The sequence below is a fragment of the Peromyscus eremicus genome, chromosome 14 (assembly GCF_949786415.1).
Source record: "Peromyscus eremicus chromosome 14, PerEre_H2_v1, whole genome shotgun sequence".
In the NCBI taxonomy this organism is placed as follows: Eukaryota; Metazoa; Chordata; class Mammalia; order Rodentia; family Cricetidae; genus Peromyscus; species Peromyscus eremicus.
This window is the reverse complement of record NC_081430.1, coordinates 16,737,641-16,755,275: the sequence shown is the minus strand read 5'-3', so window position 1 is coordinate 16,755,275 and position 17,635 is coordinate 16,737,641.

Genomic DNA, 17,635 nt, shown 5'->3' with positions numbered 1-17,635 from the left:
GATAACTAGACTGCAACTCACAACTCCAGGGAGGCTACCTAGTAAAGAGGACCCTGAGAAAGACACAGGGATCAACCAAGGACAGAGAAATGGATGAGATCTACATGAGCAAACTGGGGGTGGGGGTGGGGGTAATGGAGGGCAAGGGTCTGGGGAAAGAGAGCTTGGGGGAGCAGGAGGTCCCAGCTGGATCAGGAGCAGAGCGGGAGAACGGGGAGGGAGATACCATGTTTAATGAAAACCCTGGGAGAATAGGAAGAAGCAGAGTGCTAAAGAGGTCCCCAGAAATCCACAAAGATACCTCCACTGTAGATTACTGGCAATGTTCAAGAGAGTGTCTGAGCAGACCTGCTCTGGTGATCGGATGGCCGAACACCCTAACTGTCAGATAGACCTCTCATCCTGTGTCTGATGGAAGCGGATGCAGAGATCCATGGTTGAGCCCCAGGTTGAGCTCTGAGAGCCCAGTTGGCGAGAAAGAGGAGGGATTGTATGAGCGAGAGATATTGAGACCATGATTGGAAAAAAGCACAGGAACAAATAGCCAAAACAGTGGAAAAGAATGAACTGTGAGCCAATGGCTGAGGAGCCCCCATGGAACTGGACCAGGCCCTCTGGATAAGTGAGACAGTTGATTAGCTTGAACTGTTTAGGAGGCCCCCAGGCAGTGGAGCCTGTCCTTGGTTCATGAGCTGGCTTTTTGGAACCTGGGGCCTATGCTGAGACACTTTGCTCAGCCTTGGTATAGGGAGGAGGGGACTAGATCTGCCTTTGCTGAGTATACCAAGCTGGGTTGACTCCCCAAGGGAGATGTTGCCTTGGAGGAGGTGGGAATGGCGGGTGGATTGGGAGAGAGGGCTAGGGGTTGGGAGGAGGGAGGATGGGAGAATCCATGGCTGATATGTGAAATTAAGTTAATTATAAAATTGAAAAGAAAAAGAAAAAAGTTGCCCACAAAGCTGCATTCCAGCATTTTCTCTTTGTAGCTCTTGCAAGTAACTCCCTAATGTCTTCTTCAAACAAAAACATGTGCGTCTAGCAATTTGACTAAAATACCGACAGACAGACAGATGACAGACAAATTCGAGCAACACAAAACAAAGCATGCTTGCTTTATAGGGTCCGAAAACCCTCTCAGAGACAGGACTTTCTCTATCCATCTGCAGACCACAAGAGTGATGGTTCTTGTCCACACTTTCTACTCCCATGTTCTTGTCACCTCTGAGGACACAACCAATTATATAGTGATGCTTTTCCTTACTAGTACAACAACCATAAGGATTCAGTTCAGCTTACTTCTGTTAACAGAAAAATATTGAGTACTTAATGGCTCATCTACAGAGACTAAATAACAGTCTTTTGAATTAAAAACTGCATATTTCTATTTGACAAACCCTTGAAATGTCTTTTATTTCCAGTTTATACCCATTAGCTTCCCGCAAAAGAATTGCATTTAATGGAAATAGAATTTAGAGCACTAGAGAGATGACTCAGTGGTTAAGAACATTGGCTGCTCTACAGAGGTCCTGGGTTCAATTCCCAGCAACCACATGGCATCTCACAACTGTCTACAACTGTAGTCCCATTAGATCTGATGCCCTTTTATGATGTGCAGACATACATTGCAGAAAAAAACAACCATTTACATAAAAATAAATAAATAAATCTTAAAAGTAAAATAGAATTTTGTTGATGTGACATTGGGATTGAGTCATGTGCATACTACCGAAACATTTTACCCCTGTACCATACCTTCAGGCTATATCATTCCCTCAATGTCATTTTTCTGTAACATTATAGGATCTAAGTGCAGAAGTGCTGTTTAACCAAGGCATTGCAACCCTGAAAGAGTTAACATGGTTCCCATCACTCTGAGATCCATAGCTTGATTCATTTCTCTGATTCTATTAATCCAAAAAAAGTACAGAAATGCTTATAAAAGTATTTGTAACAATTTAAAAGAATGCAACAAAAATAAATGATCTGAATTCACTTTTCTTTGTCAGGGAACCTACATTAAGAAACACGTCTGGGCATTGAAACATCCTTTGAACGAGTGATACGTATTATTTGGCTAAATTGCACATATCAGGGAAAAAGATTGCTAAGGAGGAAGATGCTCACTGCTCATTCTTCCTGTAACAATAGACTCAAATGAATAATTGCGTGATAGTAGGAGATAGGGCCTTCAGTTTATCAAAGAAATGCTCTTAATTGGACTTGCTATGCCAGTGTATGCCTCTTCTGAATTGCCCGTGTATTGTTGATAAATGTTACAGGACTATTTTCCATATTACATGTTCTTTCTGTTCTGACCACAGCTCTGTTGTGTCTTGCGTTTTGCCAACTTTGTTTGGTGGGTTGTTTCACCAGAGTTTATCTGCTCCCAGTACTAATTCAAGATGTCACTGAGGTATGAATATGTTGGGATGTTCTGAAGCCCAGAGGTTGATCCTTTATTAGCTCTTCAGTATTTGATAATTATAATGAAGATCACAAAACTGCAAGACCTAATTAAGTTTGGAACTTTCCAAAATTGACTTTCTGTAGAGAATTTCATGGTGAATGAATGTGACAATCCAGAAAATTAAAGAAATAGCCTCTTGCATGACTATATTTCATTTTCATCTTCCTACACAGATGCAGAGAGTCCTGGGGCAAAACACAGGGTTGAGCAACTTCTCAAATTAAGAACAATTTTGCACATGGCTAAGATTTTAATGTCTATTTCATCTAAAAGAAAAAATAAAAAGCCCCACAAACCTTTGTTCATAGTAATCATTCTCACAGGTATAGGCAACTTAATACTTTGTTTTTACGTGTGGTCTTTGTTTCCAAGTTATAGCTCAAGTCTTCTGAATTGGATGTGCTGTCTCACACACTTGCATGATTCTGCACATTGAACTATGATTACTGTGAGCTGTTTGAGCTACCGTTTCTTCCTCTGAAATATGGGGACAATAGTACTCCATAGCTTGTCGTGGACTAGAAATGTTCTACTGAGACTGGCTTTTCTATTGTGTGTCTATGACAATCCCCTCATCTACTGAGCTGGATTGTCTATGCTATAATTCTGTCTTAGGCACCACTCTCACTTTCTGCAACATGTGTTGAGTCTGTGCTGGACTATAGGAATGAGATCATGTGAGCATCTCTGCAAGAATATTTGCTCTTAGGATTAGACACTGCACCAACCGGTTTAGTTGCATTGGTACTCATGAGCATGAGCATTGACTCACAGTCTCCACATACTACATAAATTTTGGCCATAATATTGAGCACTTTGTTCAGTTCATCAGTCTGTTCCACAGGAGTAGAAACCACGTTCAGTGGTATAATTTCTGACCCTTTCATTTAGTGTGTGTTGTACCTTTTGCACTTCATCAGGTATGATCTGAGACATTGTCCAGTTTGTGTTCTGACTTCCTAGTCCCATCTTTTCATTGATAATACTCTACTCTAGAAGCCTGGAATTTTTTTCCAATGTGCTTTGCTTTTGCAATCACTGGCTCCACCTTTCATCACTGACTCAACTCAGTAGGAACGGAGTTCTTTGTGAAAATGTCCCTGGGCAAGATATGGTATTACCATGAATGTCTGCTTTATCTTGAATAGTTTATCAGGTTGTCTTAATGGACAACAAACTTGAAGAAAATCTTAGAATATAGTGCAGAATGTGTAGATGTTCTTTGTTTAGGGTGGTACAGCACAGCAGGGCCTTGTACTCACCAAAGCAAAGAACTTTGGGTGTTAGACACACAGGTGGAGAGAGGCAAGTGTTTAGGAGAAAGTGAGGTGGCATTAATTTGGTAACTGTTATGTCTTCCCTGGATGTTTGTGTTGTTGCTGCTCTGAAAGAATTGAGATGGAGAGAAATCCAGGGTTTCACTGTGGTCTTTACCTTTCACATTGTTTGCTCTATTTTGAGAGTCCTCAAATGCTGAAACAGGTACCACCATGCATGCCATTTGGATTATGCCATTATGATACAGAACATAATTCACTTCACCACTCCATACATTCAAAAATACATCAAACTTCCTTATCACACTAACCTTTGCCATCAAGTCCTTTTGTAGATATTTGTTAAGTTATTCTCCAGATATTTATTGACCTTCTGCTCTGTGCCAGGCACTGTTATATGGCTTGAGATTAAATCAATGAAAGAATAACCACTAAAAGTCCTTGTCCTCAAGGCTCACCTCCTTTGATCACCTACCTATCCATATATCCCTTGTAGCAACACAAATAAACTACAGAGCTCACAGCTCTTTCTATGCTTTGTCCCTCAGCACTGATGCTGAGTGGTTGTAATTTCTCTACACAGCACATGAGGAAGTTCAGGATGCAAATTGCTAAGAGTTACAACATAAGTAAGCACTGAGTATAAAAGGCATAAGCCTACATATGTGGTACATCACATATAGTTGATATACTGTGATGACAAGAATCGAATAGCACCACCAACCGTCAACAGATCTCTTCAGAACAGATGTAGTAAACGCTATCATATCTCCACACTATTCACTGCACGTCAAATATATTTTAATAGATGTGGAGAGGACAGATATAAAATCCTGAAGGTGTCCAGTGGAAGAGAGAGAGAAAAAAACAAGCCCATGCTGTATTTTCAGAAGTATCAAGACATGGAATGTTTAACAGTTATTTTTCTTACCTAGTCACTTAAAAATTTTGAAAATGAGAAGAAAGAAATGTAATGACTTCTATATTTTCAAGATTGCTTGATAATCTGCCAAATTTGAAATGCTGTTGACCAAAGAACTGAGAAATAACTGGCCAGCCTGGGATCAGCATTCATGTAGTAGGGCTCTAGGGGAACAATGTTAATAAGCCAGGCATGTCGAAGCACCCACTGGGAATAGAAAGTGAAGTCTGAATTTTGTAATTCTTATAGTTTTCATTACTCGAGAAACTCTATTAAAAAAATCAAATATATATTAGGAATAGTTAGAATTGCTGTGAAGTTAACTTTTACTAGGTAATTGAAAATAAGTTTTATAAGAATACATAAATGGTTTGAAATAATTTTTATAACATTTATTGAATTTTCTCCTTGACATTTTCATACATGTATAAAATGCATTCTGAAAAACCATAATCACCACCTTCTCTAATCTCTCTCCCACCCTTATAAAGTTCCTCCTCCCTCTAATTTTTGCTTTGGTTTGTTTTTTAAGCATGGGTCCCTACCACTCCCCTGTTGAACTATTTCCCCCACTTATCGTCATATGGCAATTATCACCAAACTATTTTCTTCTCTAAGTCTGGCTTTTTATGAGATCATATAGTAATTTGAACATCTCCATGTTCAAATATGTTCTTACAACAGATAGAATTTCCTCCTTTTAAAAGGTCAAATAATATTTCATAGTTGCTGCATACTAAATTTTGTTCATCCATTGATGGATGCTCAGATGGCTTCCACACCCTAGTTATGACAATAATAATTTCAAAATTGCTGAAAGAGATTTTAAATGTTCTTACTAAGAAAAACAATAATTTGATATAGCCATTCCACAATGGGTACATATGCAAATGTATTATGCTGTATAAATATAAGTATTTATAAATAAAAAATAAAAATAAAGTAGATAAATTAAACAATTATTTAATCTTCACCATTCCCATGTCATCAAACCCATTTTTCCTACGCTTTAAAACTGATAGACAAATGGTCGAGTTCTCAGCACCTGTTTACCACTTGCTTTCTCATGCTTTTCTCATTGCGTCCTTCATCTACCCATGCCTCTACCAGTCATTTATCAATTTATAAAATTTCTTGAGTGCCCATCATAAGCTGAACACCGTGAGAAACACAATGCAAATCTGAGTGTTCTCAGGAAATAACATACAAGAGCATAAAAGAGCACAATAGAAATGATGTTGCTAAGAAACAGTGTTGTGCATGGACTTTGCGGGTCACAGAAATCACAATTTAAACATTTTCTGTAAAATTATTAGCTGAGTATCCTTGAGCTCGGGGTTAAGTTTTTGTTTTTGTGAGAGAATAGATTTTACAATCTAACTCAAGGCTTTCTTAACCTTAGAAGATGTTCCACACATGATGGCCATCAATAGAGCTGTGCATGGATACAAGGACAAGGAAAACCCAGGAGAGAAAGGCCCAGTTCTCAATTGCAGAGGCCCTAGTAAGATGATATTTAAATTGGAGAGTTAGAGGATATGTCCTTGGTCATCTAAAGAAATCGGATATTTATGGTCATGGTCTTGAAAATATGAAAGAATTTGAAGTGATTTATAAGAGACTGAAAATTGAGTAAGGGTGCCAGGCAGGAGGAGGAGGAGAAGGAGCTGAAGACAGGAAACTGGGGTCATGTTATGAGTTGGCCTATTTGACTCAAGATGCATGTGCTACACAGAAGATGATGGAGGGGTACTGAGAGAATCTGAATCAGGTCAACATAATTAACACTTGATTCAAGAAAGAGACCTCTGGGCAGTGTGCAAAGTTGGTTGAAACTGTCAAATAGAAAAGCCAGTTACGTGTAGTTGTCTGGAAAAACTTGATGTTATTATATCCAATAACCCATAGATCTTGAAACATGTTTATTCCTGTACTACAAACTTACGTTAATGCACTCATACTTAACCATAAAAGATTGTAAAAGGAGAATTTTTAAAGAATATCACAAATTTGAAATAACTAATACATTTTGGATTTACTATCTTATGTTGTAATTAACTTTCATCTCAAAGCGTAATGTGTTTTTTGAAAACTATGGGTGTAAGTCCTGATTTCAGAATTGTGTAAGTTTAAGACTTTTTGAGTGCCAGTCAGATGTTATGTCCATTATATAGCAGGATGCTGCTGACAAAATGTGTTTTCGAAAAGGGATGGCTGATGCTCTGCTTACTTGACTACCATATGTATTTACATCTTTAGATTATTCTCAGTTTATATGTTCTGCTTACTTGACTACCATATGTATTTACATCTTTAGGATTATTCTCAGTTTATACATTTTTTTTGTTCTTGTTTTTATAGGGATAGGGAAAGATCTCCCAGTCATCAGGTAAAGGCTGATCATATTTTATTTACACAAGACAGTATAATACAGCAATCTACTCATTAAGCTGTGATGTTTGGGATAAATCGGAAGTAGATAAAAACATAGTGTTTCAACTCCATAGCAAAATTCATTCTTTCTGATGCAGCATACCTGAATAGTGTTTGAATATCCGGTGTGCTGATTACAACACAGAATGAGCTAAATGAACAGACCGCATAGAAATACGGCTCATTCTAAGTTTAAAGTGAAAATAAACATAATTACCGGCAGAAGTGTGAGCATGCTCCCTAGTACATCACGATGTGAGAAGATTCCACCATGAGCTGCTGCCACTGTGAACTCTCTCATGCCTTCCCTGCCATGCAGGATTGAAACCCCTGGAAACATTAAACCAAGTGTAATATTTCATGTCTTAAGTCATTTCTGTCAGGTACCGAGATCATAGTGAGGCAAAGGTAAATAGCATTTTTCACACACACACACACACACACACACACACACACACACACACACACCTGTGGTAGAATCAGGTGAAAGTGATGCTAAGACTCAATTTATCATTTTGTTTTTCTTAAATAAAATTTTTACTTGTTTGGTTCTTATTATTTTTACCTACAACCTATACATGAATTAATGAAAATTTACTTATATCTCTGAGTTGTTTTTACTTTCTTATTCATGCACTTTCCTCATGTGTTGCTGTGGCATGCATCATGAAACATAAGTAATGATGAGCTAATGTGATAATATAGCAACATTATAAATACAATTTTCACAGGGCTACTTCAAATAACAATATAAAGAAAAAAGTAGAATACTATGTTTTAAAGATGGTTTGTGAGTTTTTCCTGAAGATCTAGAAAAGCATTTTATCTATTGAAAATATTTGCCAATTTGTATATGATAGGATATCAGAATACAGACCTGTTTTGAAAATTTTAAATATGAATATTTTTGTTAAGGTGTCTCGTATTAATATCTATGATGATTCATGGTACTTAGTGTTAGCAGAAGACACCATGTCCTTCACTGGTGCCCCCTATATAGTTTGGTTTAGGTGTAAGGGCATTGGGGTACTGGTTGGGGAAAAATGTAGTATTTGGTTTATTGTCTATTGCTGTGATAAACACCATGACCAAAAACAACTTGAGGAAGAAAGGGTTTATTTGGCATACATTTCTGCATACACTTCATCACTGGGGGAGTTAGGGCAGGGACCTAGTGGCAAGTACTGAAGCAGAGATCTTGGTGGATGTTTATTTACTGGCTTGCTCCTCATGGCTTGCTCAGTCTGCTCTTATAGCAATAAGGACCACCAGCTCAGAGTGGTACTGTCCACAGTGAGTTGGGCCCTCCCACATCAATCATCAGTGAAGACAATGTCTCACACCCTTACCCATAGACCAATCCAGTGGAGGCATTTTCTCAATTAATATTGCTTTCTCCCAAATGACTCCAGCTGATGTCAAGTTAACTACAAACTAATCTACACATGTTTTTGGTTTTGCTTTTTTGGGATAAAATGATCAATATATGAGAGGGACCTAGAGGAAAAAAGGGTAGATAAGGATGAGGAAAAAAAGTAAACAGGTTAAATTTGTGACTCAGTAGAGAAAATACTGAATATTAGATTTAGACAAATGATAGATAGATAGATGCAATGTTTTACCATTGAGGGACATATTAAACCACAATAACTGTACTCTTAGAGTTCAAAAATATATGTGCCAAATATGTTTTAAAAGATACATATGTACACAATATGTAAAATAAAAACAAACAAAAAAAATCAAAGACTGCAAGAAGGCACCACGTTCTCAGTTAATGATTCCTTCCTGTTGTTGAGGTGCTCCTGTGTTTATCTCAGCTCTGTCATCATTCCTGACCTGCACAGTTCCTGCCTGCCATGGCCAAGGGAGGGGCTGCTGAGAAACTCAGCGCCAGGCTCCAGTCTGTTGCCCCCATCTGCCATTTGCTGTAGTGCAATTTCTTCTCCAGCCAGGGACTTCAGCCTCTGATTTGGGTGTTCAGCAGCATGCACTGGCTCTTCTTGGTTCTATGACGGGCACTGGGAATAATCCCTGGTTCTATGACAGATATTGGGAGTCCTCCATTGTTCTATGATGGGTGCTGGGTGTCCTTCATGGGATTTTTAGGGTGGGATCCAGCTCTATAAGCACTTCTTGGCATACATGGGTGCACCAGTTGACTTCTTACTGGGAAAAAGAATTCCCACTCAGTCTTATTTTTTATTTTTGTAGATCTTTGTCTTTTTTCTCTATTGATCACTTTTTTATTTTAACTTTCTCCCACCCAAACTCTAGGTGCCCTAGACTGTTTCTGATCTTCCTGTTGTAGAATATTAGTTGAAAATGTGTTACACTCATTTATTCTTTTGAATATTTACTTAATGATGCAAAGATGTGTTGCATTCTTTTATGTTGCATTTGTTTAACTCTGTGAAGCTGTGATACTTTGCCTGCCTGAAACACTTGATTGGTCTAATAAAGAGCTAAATGGCCAATAGCTTGGCAGGAGAAACAGGTGGGGCTGGCAGGCAGAGAGAAAAAATGGAGAAAGGAGCAAGAAAAGAAGGAGAGAGGACATTAGGGGCCAGCCACCCAGCTACACAGCAAGCCACAGTGTGAGAAGTAAAGAAAAGTATATAGAATAGAGAAAGATAAAAGCCCAGAGGCTAAAGGTAGAGAGGATATTTAGGAAAAGCTGGCTAGAAATAAGCCAAGCTAAGGCTGGGCATTTATAAGTAATAATAAGCCTGCATGTGATTTATTTGGAAACTGGGTGGCAGACCCCCGAAAAAAGCCAGAATATAACAACCAACAACATCCTCCATCTTCCAAGAATTAACACTAGACCCGATTTTTCTTTTTTAAAATACATCTATTTTCTTCATGATGATAACATTCATGTTGAATACAAAATATTCTAAAATTTAAAAATCAAAAACTAGAAAGAAACCAGAAAAGGCTGTTTGTTGTGTTATCCAACCTTTGACTTCATAGCTAAATTAAAATTATGAAAATATTCAATAAATGAGCCATGGCTCAGGACTTGGGAATGAGCTGGTGATGTGAACAGACAGAAGAAAGAGGATTAGGAAGCAAGGAAAATACTATATGAGACTACAGTGGTAAATCAGTATCATGCATTTGCTAAAATCTATAGAACACAAAGAATGAATACTATTGTAAACTATGGGGGGGTTTGGTCAGTGAGGATGAATAAACACTGCTCAGTGGTGGTAGCAAATGTCCAACACAGTACATTGGGAAAGGTGTCAACAGAGCACACCCAACTCTATTTTCTGCATATTCCTGCTTCTGTAAATCTAGAATTTCTCTCTAAAACTGTGTTCTCTCACAACAAACACTTCTTTTCACATACGAATGCCATTGGCTTCCATAAGGAAGCATTAGAGAACTGTTTTGTTTTTGTTTGTTTGTTTTCTGATTTGCAGTTTAATTACTGAGTAACTATGGTGCCTCTTAAATATTACTTTTATATCTCTTGTCCTGGAATAACTGTTAATAGCAACCTCTATTACGCTGAATTCTATAATTCCATTTAGATAATAGGTGACATGATGGGTCCTTTGGGAATTCAATAGGTTTCACTTTCAAATATCAGATATACTTTTTTTTTTAAAGTAAAATAGCTCAGAGGATGGCTTATGTATATGTTCCCAGGTTTTTACAGTTTTGCCTTAAGAGGAGGGTAGGTTTTCAACGTGATAATTACTTTGTGTCATGGGCTCAGAAATGACAGGTATAATTAATAACCTAGAGGCATGTGGTGTGAATAGAGGTGTGTGTTGGGAAGCATTTAGATCTTGTTCACTAGGGAGAAGGACTGAAACATTTCTTCTTGACATAAAACATGAATGGAAACTTGCCATTCCACTCTAGCTGCTCTGCCTTTTACTCGCTTCCCTGGATCCCATGGAGAAGGAATTGTATTCAGGCCATGGTACCATGTTTTCTATGTGGGTGTAGAGGAGCTGCTCACTCTTAATCTGTAGAACGTGACGTGAGCCAGATGCTCTTTGCTTGATTCTAAAATCAAATGATTATCTATTGTAAATGTGTAGACATGCCGTCTGTAGCTCCAAGCACTGAGATATAAAGCTGGAAAATATCTGAGGTAGGGAAGTGGGGGTTCTCAGACCTTTACTGTAAAAACTTGCACTATGAGAAACTGGCTGGCTTCAAACAAACTTTCCCACTGAGAACTGCTAGAAAAATCAGACAAATGCAACAAATAACTGTTTCAAGTCATTAGAGAGGCAGCCAGTCCTTGAGAAGACATGATTACACGGAAAATGGAACTAACTACCTATGTCTTGCTTATCCCTTCCAGAAGTCAGGTTTTCTTTGGTGCCCAGAGAGAGCCCAAAATGCTAGGAGAGCCATGTTAAGAGACAAGGAAGCCAACAGAGCTCTGGCTATCATGGAACTGCAGAAACAAAATCTGTATTTCGGGGATATCAAAGCAGTCAGGAATTGATATACCAATTCTTGGAGTGAAGAGAATCAAAAGGAAGTTAGTCTCACCCTCAATACTTTTCCATGTGGGCACATGCTGAATTCTTAAGTTGTTTAAGGTTAACATTAGAGGCTAAATAAAGGTACATTAAAAATGACATACCTTTATGGATAGTCTCATGGATTCAAATATAAACAAGTAAACAGACAGACAGACAGATATTTAAACAAGCAAAACAGGTTTAGGGTATGTCAAATATGAAGGGTTTAGAAAATACTCAAGGTTTGAAGCCAGGATCTCTGGGGAGCGGAACTGTAGGACTATGGAGGAAAATGGAACAGGGATAGAATTAAGAGTATCAAGATTAAAAGTACAGGCTCAAATTTGCTTAGTGAGCTTACACTGGAGCAGTGGTTCTTAACCTGTGGGTTGCAATCCCTTTGGGGGTTGGACAACCCTTTCACCTAAGACCATTGGAAAACACAGATATTTACATTATGATTCATAACAGTAGCAAAATTACAGTTTCAAAGTAGCAAAGAAAACAATTTCATGGACGGGGTCACGTGAGGAACTGTGTTAAATAGTTGCAGGACCAGGAAGGCTGAGAATCATGTGCTAGAGCATTCTGTTACCCTGTTGAGTAGAAAGAGCAACAATGTTCTAAGGAGTGTCTACATTTTAATATAAAACTCATAATATTCTATAAGAAGATGCATGCAATGTGTATACCAAAACATGTCCAGAGTTTGAAAAACAATTGAAAGTAGTAATAGGTAACAAAAAAAAATCATCATTCAGAGAGTTTGGATTTTGCTAATCATGGAAATATTTAAACAGTAGTAAGAAAAGATACAAAAAGCTGAAAAGATGATTTATTTATCCCTCCAAATTATAGTTATATTCATTTGACCTTCTTAGATAATAAATATAAAATCTATTTATAACTGATTATAACATATAAAAGTATGAAGAGAATTTATAACCCTTTCATCTAGGAAGTGCAGAGATGGGCTGTGTTAGTCAGCTTCCATTGTGACAAGATACCAGTGAAAATGACTTTAAAAGAGAAAAGACTTACCTGGAGTCACAGTTTTCATACATCTCAGTTCATTCTGCATGGCTCCATCACCTTGGAGTCTGTGCACAGTCAAAATATAATAGTCTGTAGAAGAAGAAAGCTGATCACTTTATCACAACCAGGAAGCAAAAGGGAGGAAACTGAAAGAGTGCCTGTATCCTACGTGAGAGCACATCTTTGTGGCCTAATTTCCTTCTACCGAATCCCACCTCTTGACTACTCTGTCTTTCCCTATCAGCTGTGGACTAAGCCTTTATGATATAAGCTGTTGGGGTACACTTAAGATCCAAACTACAATATTGTCCAACCTACTGAATACACTTATTTTTAGGGCTCAACTTTGTCATTGGAGACTTAGTTCTGCTTTGTAGACTGTTTCCTGTAAGCCTTCACAATGTGTTTCATGTGCACAATATTCTTCCAAAGCTGATGTCCAGTCAGTTTCTCCTGACTATGAGAGACATTCTAAATCCTCAACCTCCAGGAAATATGTTCTCAAGACTAATGAGCGAAAATTGGGTTAATTGTGCAAGGAAACTAATTCTCTTGAGCTATAAGTCAGACAAATAACACAAGAATGTCTTGGCTGTTGAAAAACAAACCCATTCAACTCCAAGAACAGAACATTACAATTCTTATAACAGAACTAATCAAGAAGCAAAATCAATAGTTACTGAAAAGGATTTGAATAAACTTTATGTAAAGTATATACAAGAAACAGAACACAAGTGTAAAGAGAACTATGGCAACAGTAGCTGGCAAAGTAACCTTCCTAGAAGACGATATATTATAAGAAATAGAACAAAGCTCCAGTATAAAATGCCAGGAATCTTAAATTCTAATCTGCATATTAAATAGATAGAAAATATCAAATATTTTCAAAAAGTATAAATTAAATGTGGACATTCATCTTAGTTAGTTTTTATTGCTGTGATAGAACATCATGACCATAAGCAACCTGGGGAGAAAGGAAAGGGATTAATTTCTCTTCCACTTCCACATCACAGTCTATCTTCAAAGGAAGTCAGGTCAGGAACTCAAGCTGGGCAGGAAGCTGGAGGCAGGAACTGCTACAGAGGTCATGGATGGATACAGCTTACTGGCTTGCTCCTCATGGTTTACTCAACCTGATTTCTTATAGCACCCTGAAACACTGGCCTATGGATGACACCCCCCACAGTTAGTTGGGCTCTGCAATAATCTCAATCATTAATCAAAAAAATAAACCTCAAGTGTAACATGAAATCTAATTTGATCTTTTTTTTTTTTTTTTTTTTTTTTTTGGTTTTTCGAGACAGGGTTTCTCTGTGTAGCTTTGCGCCTTTCCTGGGACTCACTTGGTAGCCCAGGCTGACCTCGAACTCACAGAGATCCGCCTGGCTCTGCCTCCCAAGTGCTGGGATTAAAGGCGTGCGCCACCACCGCCCGGCCTAATTTGATCTTTTAATAAAAGTCTCAGAGCCAGATATTGGGGTAAATGCTAAAAGATCAGAGAGACAAAGGAATGGAACAAGCCACTGCCATGTTTTACCTCTAGGATTCTTCAACCTGAAAAGGGCTTCAGTTCCTCTCTCCTCACATCTTTTATACTTTTCTCTGCACAGCTATTACTTCCTTTAATTCCTGTGCTGGAATTAAATACATGTGAGCTTCCTAAGCAAAGGCATGAGATCTCAAGTGCCAGGATTAAAGAAACTGCCTGGCTCTGTTTCTCTCCTAGACTGAGTCAATCTCATTCCAAGTTGGCTTTGAACTCACAGAGATCCAGACAGATCTCTGCCTCCCGCGTGCTAAGATTAAAGTTGTGTGCCAGCACTGTCTGACCTCTATGTTTAATCTAGTGGCTTGTTCTGTCCTCTGATCTTCAGGCAAATTTATTAGGGTACACAATATATCACCATATTTCCCCCTTCTTGTCTAAAATAATAAAAGAAGGTTATAACTAACATAAGAAAAACTACATACAATAAGTACAATAAGTATATATAATACATACAGTCAAGAATTACATTAACAATGTCCAGTCCATAAACATTTGACAAATTCAAAGAAAGTACTCTATTATTTATCCTATTTTGGTGAGTTCAAAATGTTGTACCTAATTCACTTTCTATCATAACTTGTATTACCAACCGAAAAATACTGTTTGATGTCTTTCAAACTTATATACTTTATACCTCTTTAATGAGTTTCTTTTCTGAATTTGTTAACAAGAAAAACTATAACTATAGCTAGTCTTCAATTCCCTCAGAGACCCAAGAAGGAAATAATATTTACTGAATAAGCAGGAAGTGCAAATAAGTGACTTCCAAAAAAATGTGAGAAATGACAAACAGCTGGCTGCCTGGACAGTCACCCAAGGTTCCTCTGCAATGTTGGGGCATCCATCTTTGGCCTACAAGCTTATTATATCTGACAGACTTTTCTGTGAAGCAGGATTTTCTGAAGGGCTGTTCTACTTTGTCTTGGCAAGGTTTGGCAGTCCTTTCTTTTGTGTTCTGTTTGTCCATTTTGGACAGCATACTGTCAGCAGTTGAGTCAAGGGTGCTTCTTGCCCAGTGGCTAACTTTTGCCACAAAGAAAGTAAACTCCATAAGGAGTTTCTTCGATGCCCATCATCTTCTCTGAAGTAGATTGGTGCTGCCAGGAACAGACATGTCTCATTGTTATATAAAAAAAGAAAGAATCTATGTTATTAAAATGTCTTAAATGATATATTCTGCAGATCTCTGAAGTGTTTGAAGATGACCTGTTTATCTAAAATATATTTCTGTTTGACCTTGAAAATATACCTAATATGACTATAAGTTTGATTGTCATAACTAACTACTAACTTTCATTTCTTCATATCCTAATTAAGTGGTAATAGTAACTTTCAAGGACTAGTAATTTCCATTACATTGTTAAATGAGATATATAAGTACAATACCTTGAACAAGATTAGAAACATATATACAGTATGTTCTAACAAAAATAATCTCAACTTTGTATCAATATACAGAATTTGTATATAATACACAAAAATCCAATCCAATATAAAATATTTAGAACTAGTAGTTGCTTTTTAAAAGTAAATTCAATAATCTACTTTTTATCTTATCATATTCACAGTCTCTCATTTTTCTTTTCAGAGTAGATAAAAAATCTATCCTTCTATCCTATTATTTCTGTCTCTCTCTTTTTTTCAGTGTAGATTTAATAATTTACCCTTTTATCTCATCATTTTTATATAATACATTTCTATATCATATCCTATTTTTTTCTTTTAGAAAGAGATTGACTATGACCCAATAACAATTTTTAACCAACCCCTAAATAAAGAAACATCCATAATTCATTTTGGGGGAAGGTGGGTGTAGTTTTCTAGGCTATGTCTTGCTGACTGGGGACACAAAGAAAATTTAGGATTATGGTCAAATCCTGATTGGAGTAGTCTGTGAGGCTGTATCCTCTCAGCTAGCCATTTCCGTATGTCCTCAGCAGTTTGTAGTCCAAAGCTGATCTTTGGGTGGTGTTTGTCAGCTTAATGGCATTATTATTGTCCTGATGGAATCATTGTTGTGGGATCCCATCATCCCACTTGGAGACTTCAAAGTTGCTGTTGGGCGTATTCATGGTTCACTGCAGAAAATCTTTTTCATGGAACATTTTTTTTCTGGATGATTTATTTGTCTTTTTTCTTCAGATGTCTCATTTTTCCAGTGTTCTTCAGATCCCTTAGCCTTCATTCTCCTGAAAGACAAAAACAAAATCCTTCTTCAATCCTGACTTAGGAAGGTTCCTAATCTAATGATTATCAATTTTGACTTATGGTTTCTTCTTAATTTTTTGTTCTCTTTTCTATAGCTGTTCCATCATCCAGAGCAGTATGTTTTTCTACAATAGGCATTAGGTTCTTTAATTGCTCTAGGAAGGAATTTCTTCCACTATGACAGGAAATGACTGAATGGAATTTGACATGGGGGCCTACAAGAGGCCCCTCGTGGTGCTTCCTGATGGCTAAGGCAAGGGATTACTTTGTTTGTCCCTTGTTGATCTACATTTGTTAGTCCAATGTCTGCCTTTGCCACACCTTCTGCATAATCCAGAAGGGAGGGGCATTCTGTTGCCATTGTTCCTTGAAGAAACATTGTTTCTAGGAATGCCTTGTTTACAGTCCCTTTTTAGGTGACCTTGTTTACTGAAATTGAAATATTTGACATTACCATTTTTCTTTAAACCTCTGGAAATCACCTCTACTATCCAAGCATCATCATGATTGAGATTCAATATTTATTGTATCTTGGATCTATTCCCTCAAGGGTTCTGATCTTGTCTTTAATGGCCTAATTACCCTTTTGCATTGTGCATTAGCATTTTCAAAAGCCAGAGAGTCAATTATTATCTGTATAGCTTCTGAATTTAGTATCATTCTACTTACTGCTGAAGTCAATCTTTGTAAGAATTCAGTGAAGATTTCTTTTGGGCCCTGTATAACTTTAGTAAATGACTCAATTTTCTTTCCTTCTTCTTCAATTATGTCTCAATCATTCAAGGCTGCTATGTAGCATACAGCTAGGGTGTGGTCATCATATAAAGATTGTCTTTGTGTATCATCATAATTGCCTTCTCCAAGAAGTTGATCTTGGGAAATTACCACACCTCTAGCACTACTTTGTTGTTCAATGGTCTTAACCTCATCCTACCACCAGGTCCTCCATTGTAATTGGGGACCAGCCTCTAAGACTGCTGTAACCAAATCTCTCCAGTCTTGAAGGATAATTCTATTACAATTTGGCCATGAGTTTAACATGTTTCATGAAAGATGAGTGGATACCATATGATACTATTGCTTCTTTGAATCTCCTCAAATCTAACATTTGCCCGGGAGTTTAATCAGCTCATACATAGTCTTGGGGATATCTATCATTTGGAAGTTCCTGTAAGGTTACTGGATAAATTAAGGTTGACTATTTGAAAGACTTAGGCTGTTTCTCTGTAACCGATAATGCAATGCTGA